Source organism: Cajanus cajan, chromosome 1, assembly GCF_000230855.2.
Source record: "Cajanus cajan strain Asha chromosome 1, NIPB_CcT2T_4, whole genome shotgun sequence".
NCBI lineage: Eukaryota > Viridiplantae > Streptophyta > Magnoliopsida > Fabales > Fabaceae > Cajanus > Cajanus cajan.
The window spans coordinates 73,329,206-73,340,347 of record NC_138517.1 but is presented as its reverse complement, the minus strand read 5'-3'; the positions used below and the strand labels follow the sequence as shown (position 1 = coordinate 73,340,347).

The window sequence follows — 11,142 nt, the reverse complement described above, 5'->3', positions numbered from 1 at the left end:
CTCATCCATGTTTGCATATATTGTTGGATCTGGACTTGAGTGTTTCCTATTTTTGGATGGATTGAGGCTCAATACATATACTTGTGCTTGTTCTTGCTCCACACTCAATTTGTCCATGTACCTAACACAATTAATTATTATAAGTTAAATGTAATTATTGTACATTTAGACTCATAAAAGAAAATATCACTTACATGGCCCATAGCTATATGATAGATATATTTAACATGGAGTTTCCCCCAACAATCTCTAATGCATCGGGCAGGGATATGTATAGTGGAACATCAGAGCTATCAACCCCAAAAACTCTAATGTCCCACTACAATTGAATTGGTTTCTTCTTTAATCGTGGTAATATGGTTAGAAGCCTAGATATGGGATCATTCTTAACTTCTGCGATATTAGCATGATCAACATGAGTTTTTCTCATGACCTCCTTACCACGATTGATAAAATCCTAAAGAAATAATTAAAATTAGTTAAACAATAATAGAATTATAAGAATATAAAAGAGCAATAATAGAATTACCTTTGCTCGTGCTGAAAGCGGCATCACCAAACATTTTGGCCAAGCTAAGAATGTGTCGGTTGCCTGCCCCACTAGTTGAACCTCTGTATTGGGCAAGGCACTGGAGCAGTAGCATCTTGAACTTGGTCAACCACAACCCGTGTCCAGTATGGCTATAGAGGGACACCATGGATGGTTGAGCCACCCTCAAATACTCGGCTAATAGCCACTAACCGTGAGGGGTCATCCTCAACATATAACTCACACTAGTTTGGTACATCAGTGTGAGTCTGTTCTCTTGAGGGATCTGGAGCAGCACAACTCCCTTTATTGCTGACTCGAACACCATCATGAGCAACTACAGTCTGTTGCTGAGAACGAGCCAAAAGTTCAAACTTCTGTTCAAACTCTTCTCGAATGTTCTTCAATTTCTCTTCAAACTGCATCTCCGTTCTCTACATAGCCTCCTGACTGCAAGATTCAACAGTACTACTCCTCGATGGTGGTGCACCAAAGTAATCTCGGTGACTCAAAGAACCACCAACACCACGCACACGCATTGCGTGCTCTAGCCTTCCTATAGCCGTTGCAGGATATCATCTCGACCATGGGGAACAAATGAGCCCTGGGTGGTCTGCTCAACTAAACCCTCCTGCAACATATTAACAATAAGTATACCCTAAACTACACTTATGATTTAAATGAGTTGAAATGAAGAGTCTTAGTTTGTATATTTTTACTTACTATTTTATCAGTAACGACCTTTGCAGACTTAGAAGTCATTTGCCCATCTCTGATTTTGTTCGGGCTGCTATCCACATCTCATAGCGGGGAGGTGACTCCACACGGTCAGCAGACTCAACCTCTGATGCCTCTACCCTATCCTTCATCATTTTTTTAATTCATATCCCCCTCTTGACAATAGATGGGGTGCATCATTCTTGCTCTATCGTTCTTAGGCAGCTACTCTTTTGGCCTACAATAATACAAATAAGAAAATGAGATTAATTAAAATATACCTTAATTATTTGTGTCAATGTAAGAGTTATCAATAACTAACCTACCAAGAAGGGTCCAATCGAGTGGCAAGAAATTGCATCCACTCCTCATCAGTGATCTGGTACTTTAGACAGGGAGTCTCATTTTGTCGCTCTCCATGGCCAACTACATACTCCCATGTCAAGAAAGTCTTGAAGTCTCTCCACCTGGTGGCAAGGGCAGATAACATCTTCCTCCTCATGACCTCAGTGTTGGGAATGTCAAAATTTTGCTATCAAAATAACAACAAATAATAAAAAATGTATTTAAGTTATATAATATTGAATGGATGTGAAAGTATATACCTGAATATCCTGCCACATGAGGTTCTTGTCAGCTCTCCTCAACGTCATTCCATGATGGAATGATAATAGAAACATGACATCGAGCTAGGACTCCCAAATAGCTCCTAAACTTGGTAGCATTTGGGCCTGGCGCCTTGCCAAAACGAGGATCCACCTCAACCGGTGTCCTTTCCTTGGCAATGTGTCTAGCTGTCAACCTAGACAATCGGGTGACAGATCTACCTTCCCTCCTTCCACTGCCAGACCCTGAATCTTCCATAATCTTGAAAAAATTAAACTCTCATTATTAAAACAATGAATTAACTGAATAGATAAATAAAGTAAAAAAGATAATAACAATATAGCAACAAAACAACTAATAAAAAAACAAATAATACACAAACAAAAACCTATTAGGTTGGTATGTTTTCCCATATTCCTTCATCATGATCACTTCGAATAGCATGTATTTTGTCCACTTCATTGTCCGCAATAGAACCAAATGATCTACTTGAGAAAGACGATGTCTCATGCATATCTAGAGACTCATCTTCGTGAGTTCCATGTATGGTTCTTCCTTCGAGGACCACTGACCATTTCTCATTACATGGATCCCTGACATAAAAAATTTGTCTTGCTTGATATGCCATAATAAAAGGTTCATCCTTATATCCGACCTTGTTCAAATCAACCAAAGTAAATCCTAAATCATTTGTCCGCACACCCGTATTGCCATCAACCCATTTACACTTGAACACAGACACTCCAAACGTAACATAATCAATTTCCCATATGTCTTGTATGACTTCAAAATAACTCATAGATGCTGTAATGGGATTTTTATCTTTAGAACTAGCAAAGTTCACAGCCTCAGCCTGAATTGTAACCCCACTATTGTGTACTCTACTTTTGTCATCTTCTATCTTTGTATAGAAACAATATTTTGTTAATGTCATACCCGCCAAATGTAATGACATAGTTGTTAGGCCCATGAGCGAGTCTCAAAAGTGTATTAGAAGCATTAACCTCACCGTAAACCTTTTTCTTAAACCAAGCTAAGAAACTCTTGTTATGTTCATTCAATACCCATTTCTCATTCATTCGGGGGTGTGTTATCTTGATTTCATCTATGTGTTGCGATATGTAAGGAATTACTTCATCGGTGTTGTTCAATATGTACAAATGTGCTTGGTCAACTTCTGTTCGACTCACAGTTCTAATATTTAAACTTCGAGTACCTTTACCAAAATGTTTCCCATCATGTAGAGTCTTAGAAATTCTTATTGGTTCTAATTTTGACATGTACCCTGAACAAAACTCAATGGCTTCTTCTGCAATGTACCTCTCCGCAATAGAGGCTTCTGGGCGTTATTGATTCTTGACATATCCTTTTAAGATCTTCATGTATCTCTCAATAGGGTACATCCATCTAAGATAAACTGAGCCACACAATCGAATCTCCCTAACCAAATGAACTATCAAATGCACTATGATATCAAAAAATGAAGGTGGAAAATAAATTTCCAATTGGCACAAGATTGTGATTGCTTCATTTTCTAACTCATCTAACTTTACAGGGCCAATTACTTTGTTGTAAATGAAATTGAAGAATAAACACAATCGAGTAATAGCAACTCTAACAGAAAATGGTAAAATGTTATGAATATCCACATGCAAAAGTTGTTGCATTAAGACATGAAAATCGTGAGACTTTAAACCAATTAACTTCAAATCTTGCATAGACACCAGACTCTTAACATTTGAGGAGTACCCTTGTGGAACTTTCACACTACGTAAGCACTCTAGAAGTAGTTAAAAGACCATTAATAAGAGTCTCCACAACTAAATCATATTTTAGACAACACATGAAAGTTTAGCTTTTTAACATAGAGAAGAGAAATAAAGAATTATTTTATCGGAATCAAATAATACAACATACACACACACACAACACACACACACACACACACACACACACACACATATATATATATATATATATGTATGTATGTATGTACCCTGAAAGTTTTATAATTTTCTAATATTATCAATTATAGAAAATTAAAATGATCTTTGAAATTCCTGATTCTCACATAATAATAAGGAATAATATATACCTTTTTTCATAATAGAAATCTCTTTTGATCCTTAGAACACTTTGATCTTCTTGAGAAGAAAATCATGATTTCATTTCCTTTGACTCTTTTTTCTATTCTTTCTATCTTTCGTGATGACTAGAGTTTGAGAGAATACTTTTTGTTAGGGGTGTAGACCTTGTTTTACATTAGTAGATATTTATAACCTCTTAAAGATCGTTATTTCTATCAAATAACAATTATTCTCAAAACTACTCCATTAAGCCCATTTATATCATTTAGCCCCCAATTGTTTAATTGTTTATTTATTAGTCTATTTATACATCACTTGTCTCTCATATGAGACATAATTATATCTTATATATGCTGTATTAGATTCTCAAACACAATAGTTTCAACACTACTAAAAACAAATACTCTTCATGTAACCTTTAATTGGACGCTCAAATTGAGAATTAGTTCCAACAAATCATGACCTTGGCATCATGACATTTAAAAAAAAAAATAGTATACATGTTATGTTATCCTTTACCTTATGTTTAAAAAAAATCCAAAATTTTGCATGACATTTTTCTTATTTTAACAATCATGTTTATTTAACTAATTTATGACACGATCGATAAAGTGTCACAAGGTCGAACATAATTGGGTTTAGTCTCCAAAGATGAAAAACTTGTGGAGCTAGCCGTTAGTTAAGAAGAAAATTGTAGAATTCTAGTTAATTAAGGTTAGGTGACGAGTCTCTTTCGAGTTTCTATAGCAAAACTAAAATGCGTCAGGGAAAAGGAGTAAAATTTTCTCTGACCAATATCAAACTTAGATCGCATAGTCCCTTAGTGTGTGTTTCACAGATGGAGAAAATAAATAGGCGAGAAATAAAAAGTGAATAAAAATATATAAGAAATATAGTAAAAGTTTAGTTGTTTGGTTGAAGAAAAATAGGTAAAATAAATAAGTGAAAAATATGAGAAATAAAGTATGTACAAGAGAGAAGAGAGAGAAATAAAAGAGTGGGGTTCATCACCACTTAATTTCTCTCTACTTTATTTTTCCTCAAAACCTCAATCAAACAACCTTACTTATTTCTACTCTCTCTTCATTCTATTTTTTTTTTTTTTACCTATTTTTCCTCTATCAAACAGCACATTAATGAAGTTGATGACGGAGAGAGAGAGCTTTTACCTACCAATTGGAAAGAATAAAAATAAATGGTGTTCACAACAGAAACATTCGATTTTGGCCAAAATATTTGAAGAATTCCATTGACCCCATGAACTAATGGGAAAAAGAAAACTCAAAAGGCCTATTAAGGATGCTAAAGAAGCTTCACAGCCATTAAACTATAAATGACTATCTAAGGAAGATAAAATTCGAAATTGAAAATTTTCCTATGGACAAAATTTAGTCGTGAAAAACTGTAACTATAATAGAACTGGAAGAGATATGCTAGGGTTTCACCCGAAAAAAATTGCTATTAAAAGCGTATTGAGGTTTAGAAGCAACGCGCAGCACATCCAGCGAACATAACAAGAATTTCCATTAATTGTAATAAATGTTGTTTTACCTTTATTTTTACTCAACAAAAATAACTCTCTCTTTTTTTTTTCTCCTTTCTACATCTTTACTTCCAATCAAATATGTAAAATATTAGATATACCATCTTAGTGTAGATGGCAAAATGATAATTAAAGAGAAGTACCAAAATGGTAAAATAATTTTTTTTTTTATTTATAGAAAAAGTCCAACGAACACATATGTACATATGGGGGATTTTCATACTTAGGTTAAAGTCTCTTGGTCAACTTTACAAGTTACATCGACTATTATTCAATAACTCTCTCTTTATATATATATATATATATATATATATATATATATATATATGAGTTGTTATTATGGACATATCTACTTAATTTGTTAAGGTTGTTAAGAGAATTATTCTTCAGTTTTCAAATATTTAAAAAATTAAAAAGGTTGAGTCAATTTTAACATTAATTTTGGTAACTATTGTTCTATATATCAATAATAACTGAAAAATTAAAAGTAAAAAAAAATTAAAAAAAACTATCATTAAATATTATTAACAAATCTTTATTTCAATTATTTTTTGGTAAAAAAATTATTTACTAATTTGTCAACAATTCCCCTTCAATAAGTATTTGTTAATCCAAAAATAACATAAAATAATCTTATATTTGGGTTTTATTTTAGTGGAAGTTCTTAATTATGTTAGTTATCCCAAAATTATTGACATCAAATAATGTTCTTACATTCTTGTTTCTTTTTAATTGTTAATCGCAAAATATGTTTATTCGACATTAAATAATCACACAATATATTCATTTATGTTAGTCGTCCAAGCATATAAAGTTAATTTTTTTTTTTTTGGAATTCATTTCCGTATAACAAACTCATTCAAAAAAAACTAATAGGTATTTTAACCATTTTAATTAATTATCCCATATAACCGATCTTTGAATTAATTTCTATTTTTTTATTATTTTAATTATATATATATATATATATATATATATATATATATATATATATATATGCATGGAATGTCTCTGTCTTTGAGGACCATCTAGAAATTATAAGGCCTAAAATAAAGTTTATATTTAAAATTTTAATTTAATACACCTTTTTATTTTTTTAGTTTTTATTATTAAATTTTTTACCAAAAAATCCTCTTTTTTTCTTTTTTTTAATAATGAATGTATTCAATAAATTTATACTAATTTCAATGACTTTTTTTTGGATGGAAAGAGGTAGAATTCAAAATAGATGTAAAATATTTTTCTTAATTTTGTACATAAATAATAAGATTGCATTTAAATAATTTACAAAAATATTTATATTCATATTTTATGATTATAAATTTTAATAATAATAATGGTAAATAACATTATATCATGATAACATAATATTACCAAATAATTTATTAAAATTATAAATAAGATGTGAATATAAGTATTTTATTGGAGACTTAAGGCAAATGCTTTATTGACCTTGGACTTACACGACCTTGCTGGTTGATAAGAATGTCTTTGAATCCTTTCTTTGACATGTACATTACTCAAGTCAGGCCTGAGTCTTGGAGACAAGAGCAATTGCTCCGACCACATTAATACTAGGGGTTCCAAAATAGACTTCGATTTTTTTTTAGTAAAAAAATTATTTATGTTAATCTTTCAAAAAAAAAATTCTCTTCTTGTATTTAATCTTTAATTAGTTACAGTTTATATTTATGAAAAATAATTTATAATGAGACACAATATTATTTTTAATTATCTATTTATTTAAAAGTTCTTAGATAATTTTTTTTTTAAAATAAAACACTTTGTAAATAAGTAAAGTGAAATACAAACAAAATGTAATGAAATATCTTGCCGTGTATCATACAAAAAAAATATGAATTCATAAATATTAATGGCATCTGTAGCTGAATTGTCAACGAAAGGTCCTAGAGAAAAAACTATTTAATTTCCCTCTCGTATTAAAAAGTTTAACACATTCAAACAGTCAAAGATATAACTACTTCCATTAACACAAAACAAAGTCCTATGAACTGTGATACGCTGGCAAATGATATTTCCACGAAAATTAAGTGATTTCGACAACCCAGAGAGAATAAGCACACGGCACTACCTCATTTCATCTGTTTGAATCAATTTTTTTTTTTCAGATGTAACTTTTATTATTTAGCTTTAGAATATTTTTTGCAAATAGCTTTAGGTGTTTATTTCAATTGGGAAAATAAAAATTAATATGATTAAATAATATAATTTTTAAGATATTTTTAAATTAAAACGTACTTTTCAAATAAGAAGATGATTATAATACTAACAGTATAACTTTTACTAAGTATTACACCGCTCAATAACTCTATATTAAATGTAAATTTTGTAAATCCAACCATTAGATTAAAATTTTTTTACTCTTAGATTATATTTACAAAATTTACATTTAATATAAAGTTATTAAGCGGTATAATATTTGGTAAAAGTTACATCAGTGTAATTATAACCCCTGTTTAAAATAAATAGAAAAATACAAGCAAAAGGTAATGAAATATCCTTCTAATTTACATCATTCAAATTTTGACTTCAGATATACAATAGGAGAATCTATCTGAACTGAATTGTCCACGAAAAAAGACTTGTCAAAGATAAAGCACTTGCCTCCATTAACGCAAAACAACTCCCATGGCTGTGAGTGACGGTGACAAATTTAAAAATAAGAATTTATCTAAGTTATACATAAACATTAAAGTAGCAAAATATTGTAATTGTGTGTTTTGTTAATTAGTTCAATAATATATAGCAGAAAATATTATTTCATGAAAATAAATTAAATATATTTTTTAATTAAAGACTCCATATTACAAATATTTAATCATTATTTTCACATGTTATTACAAAGCTTCATAAACTTATAATAAAAAAATGATATTTTTATTAACTATATTTTATAGGTTAAATATGTGATAAAAATAATTTTATTCCTAAATTGTTCCTTTTCAAATACGTATAACTATAAAGTTTTTAAGTAATGAATTATTAAAATGCAGATATATCTTGTTGATATAAATAATACAAATTAATTTCTTTAAATTTTCATCAACTGCACAATCTTGTTGATATGTTACACATACACAAATCATTTTATTTATCTCGTTCAAGTGTATTCAGATTTTTACACAACATATAACTTTTAACATTAAAATAATAAAAATAAAAAATAAAAAGACTATTTAAAAAAAATTAAAAAAATTCTATTTAAATATTTTTTCATAAGAGAAAAAACTATAATCTCCGTAACAAAGACTACAAAAAAATATTTTATCAAATAAAAAATAAATAACACTTAAACATGTTTATTTTATTATAAAAATAAAATAAAATAAATACTTAAATTATATATAAAAATTAATTAGAAAAAATGTTTGTATCTGGCTGTAAGGATACGTTGGTTAATGATATTTCCACAAAAATAAGAATGAAAAAATAAGTGATTTTTTTTTATAACCAAAGAGGATGCAAAAGCACACGGTACGACCTAGTCTACTTTGTCACCAAATTGTATAGTTTACCATATATCAACTATGACCTTGCTTCACACACATGCATCATCAATTTTATTTGGGTTAGTTTTCACAACTTACGTCATATATACGTAGTATTGGACGATGGAAAATCATGTTAATTTCTATCAAATTACTTGGTAAGTTCCTTCCTAGATTGTGGAATGGCTTCAATTTTTCATTAAAAAGGTTATGTATATATGTATATATTATATAAAACTAAGTCCCAAGTATGTAGTTCAGAGGTATGGGTTGATCCACGCTTAAGCAAGGTCAGGGTTCAAATCCTGCCTTATGTATGCAGCCGCGTTAAATCTTGGGGCCAGCTATCCCACTCTTTGAGGTGCCTCCCTAATTAGTCACTGCATCGGCCCTGGACACTCCAAAGACGAACCAAAAATAAAAAAATAAAATAATATATATATATATATAAATATATATATATATATATATATATATATATATATATATATATATAACTATTCAATTCTTATATATGCCATCTGGTTTACAATTTTTTTTTTTGAAATAGTTCACAACATGATATTTTAGTGGTTATGACCAACCGATCACTTTGATTATTATCACCTCATTCTTTATTGGAAAAATTAAAATTATTCGTAACAACCGTGCATTGTTCATATTCCAAGTCCGAGGAGTTGAATGGTAATATATATATATATATATATATATATATATATAAATTTTATGAGTAAATTAGTAAATAGGGAATGATACCCTAAGATTATTGAACAGAAAATCAATAACATACTAAAAATCCTTAAATTAAACATTATTATCCATTTAGTGATTAATCAAAATTTAATTATAATTTGATTTAGATCTTTATTTGTTGAACTGAAAATCATATAACTATTTTTATGTTTACTTGATAGTTTAAGCTTTTGAAATAATTAATTATACCAAAAAGAATTAATTATCTATTGGACAACCGGTAAGTTCAAGTATAATTATAGAATTAATTATATGTGGTAATCGACAATATAATTCCCTATTAATTACTCTCAAATTACTCGGTAAGTTCCAAGCTTATTTAAGTTAGCCAAAGAGTGAATGGCTTCAACTTTTCACTATAAATACCTCTTTGAGGGTATTGGAAGTAGTATGCCAATTTCATAACCGTGAAACAAGTCATTTCCTTAACAAACCTTTGTCTTTGCCTTTCTAAAGACCCTTGATTAAAATGAGCTCCAAGAACCCCAACATTCAAAAGTCCATTTGTCCTACAAGGCCCCCTCCAAATGGCACTAGTTCAAATTCTTCAAGCTCTGGGGGTAAGAAGGCCCCAACCGCGAAGGATATATTTTATCCCAAGAATAGATGATTTCAAATGAAAAGGTACTCTTTATATATGATAATAAGGAAAAATCTAGCCTTTTTTATTTGCTATGTTTCAAAAATAAGTATCATATATCTTTTAAGTAATGAATATTTCGTTATAATATTATATTTATATTAAAAAAATTAAAATTAAATACATGTATCATGTATGTTTTGCTATAAATTAATTGGTTCGTATATATTTGTTTGAGAGTGTTGCTTATTTTGTTTAATGCAGGTTTACGTGGAAGGGCCAATATTGGAAGCATTAATACTAAAAAGAACAGAAGCATTTATACCAAATAGTCACTTTTCGTTACTTTATATTTGTTATTTTCCTTGTTCCTGTACTTAGGGTTCCTATATGTCATGCTTCCAATAATGGGGATTAAAGTTGCACAGTTTATAATCTCTATTTATGTAGGGAATACTGTGCTATTATTTATTTTTTTATTTGTGCTAGCTATAGTACTACTCATCAAAATGTTGAGCAATAAAGTGGTATACAGAATTTGAAATGAAGTTAATGTTTTTTTGTTCCTTAACCTGAGATCGTGATTGAGTTATTGACAAGGTAAAAATCAATGTCTTCTATATCTCGGATTCAAATATTTAGTTTGTTTCCTGTCTCAAGTTCACGTCCTTAATTATTTTTTTATTGTTTTTACGCTACGTAATTACCTTCACATCCTTAATATAGTGATGACTATGTGTGAAAGAAAGAATCCCTCTTAATTAATTACTAATAACTCTGCTAGTTAATTTTTGTCATATCTCTTGTTGAATTAATTA

General features: G+C 29.5%; 1 long non-coding RNA gene across 1 annotated transcript; it reads left to right on the top strand.

Moving 5' to 3' along the window:
• Positions 1–9,878: 9,878 nt before the first annotated feature.
• Positions 9,879–10,872, top strand: LOC114915903 (uncharacterized). The gene is made up of 2 exons (XR_003804091.2): positions 9,879–10,368; positions 10,589–10,872. It is a non-coding gene; the product is annotated as an uncharacterized LOC114915903 (long non-coding RNA).
• Positions 10,873–11,142: the final 270 nt, after the last annotated feature.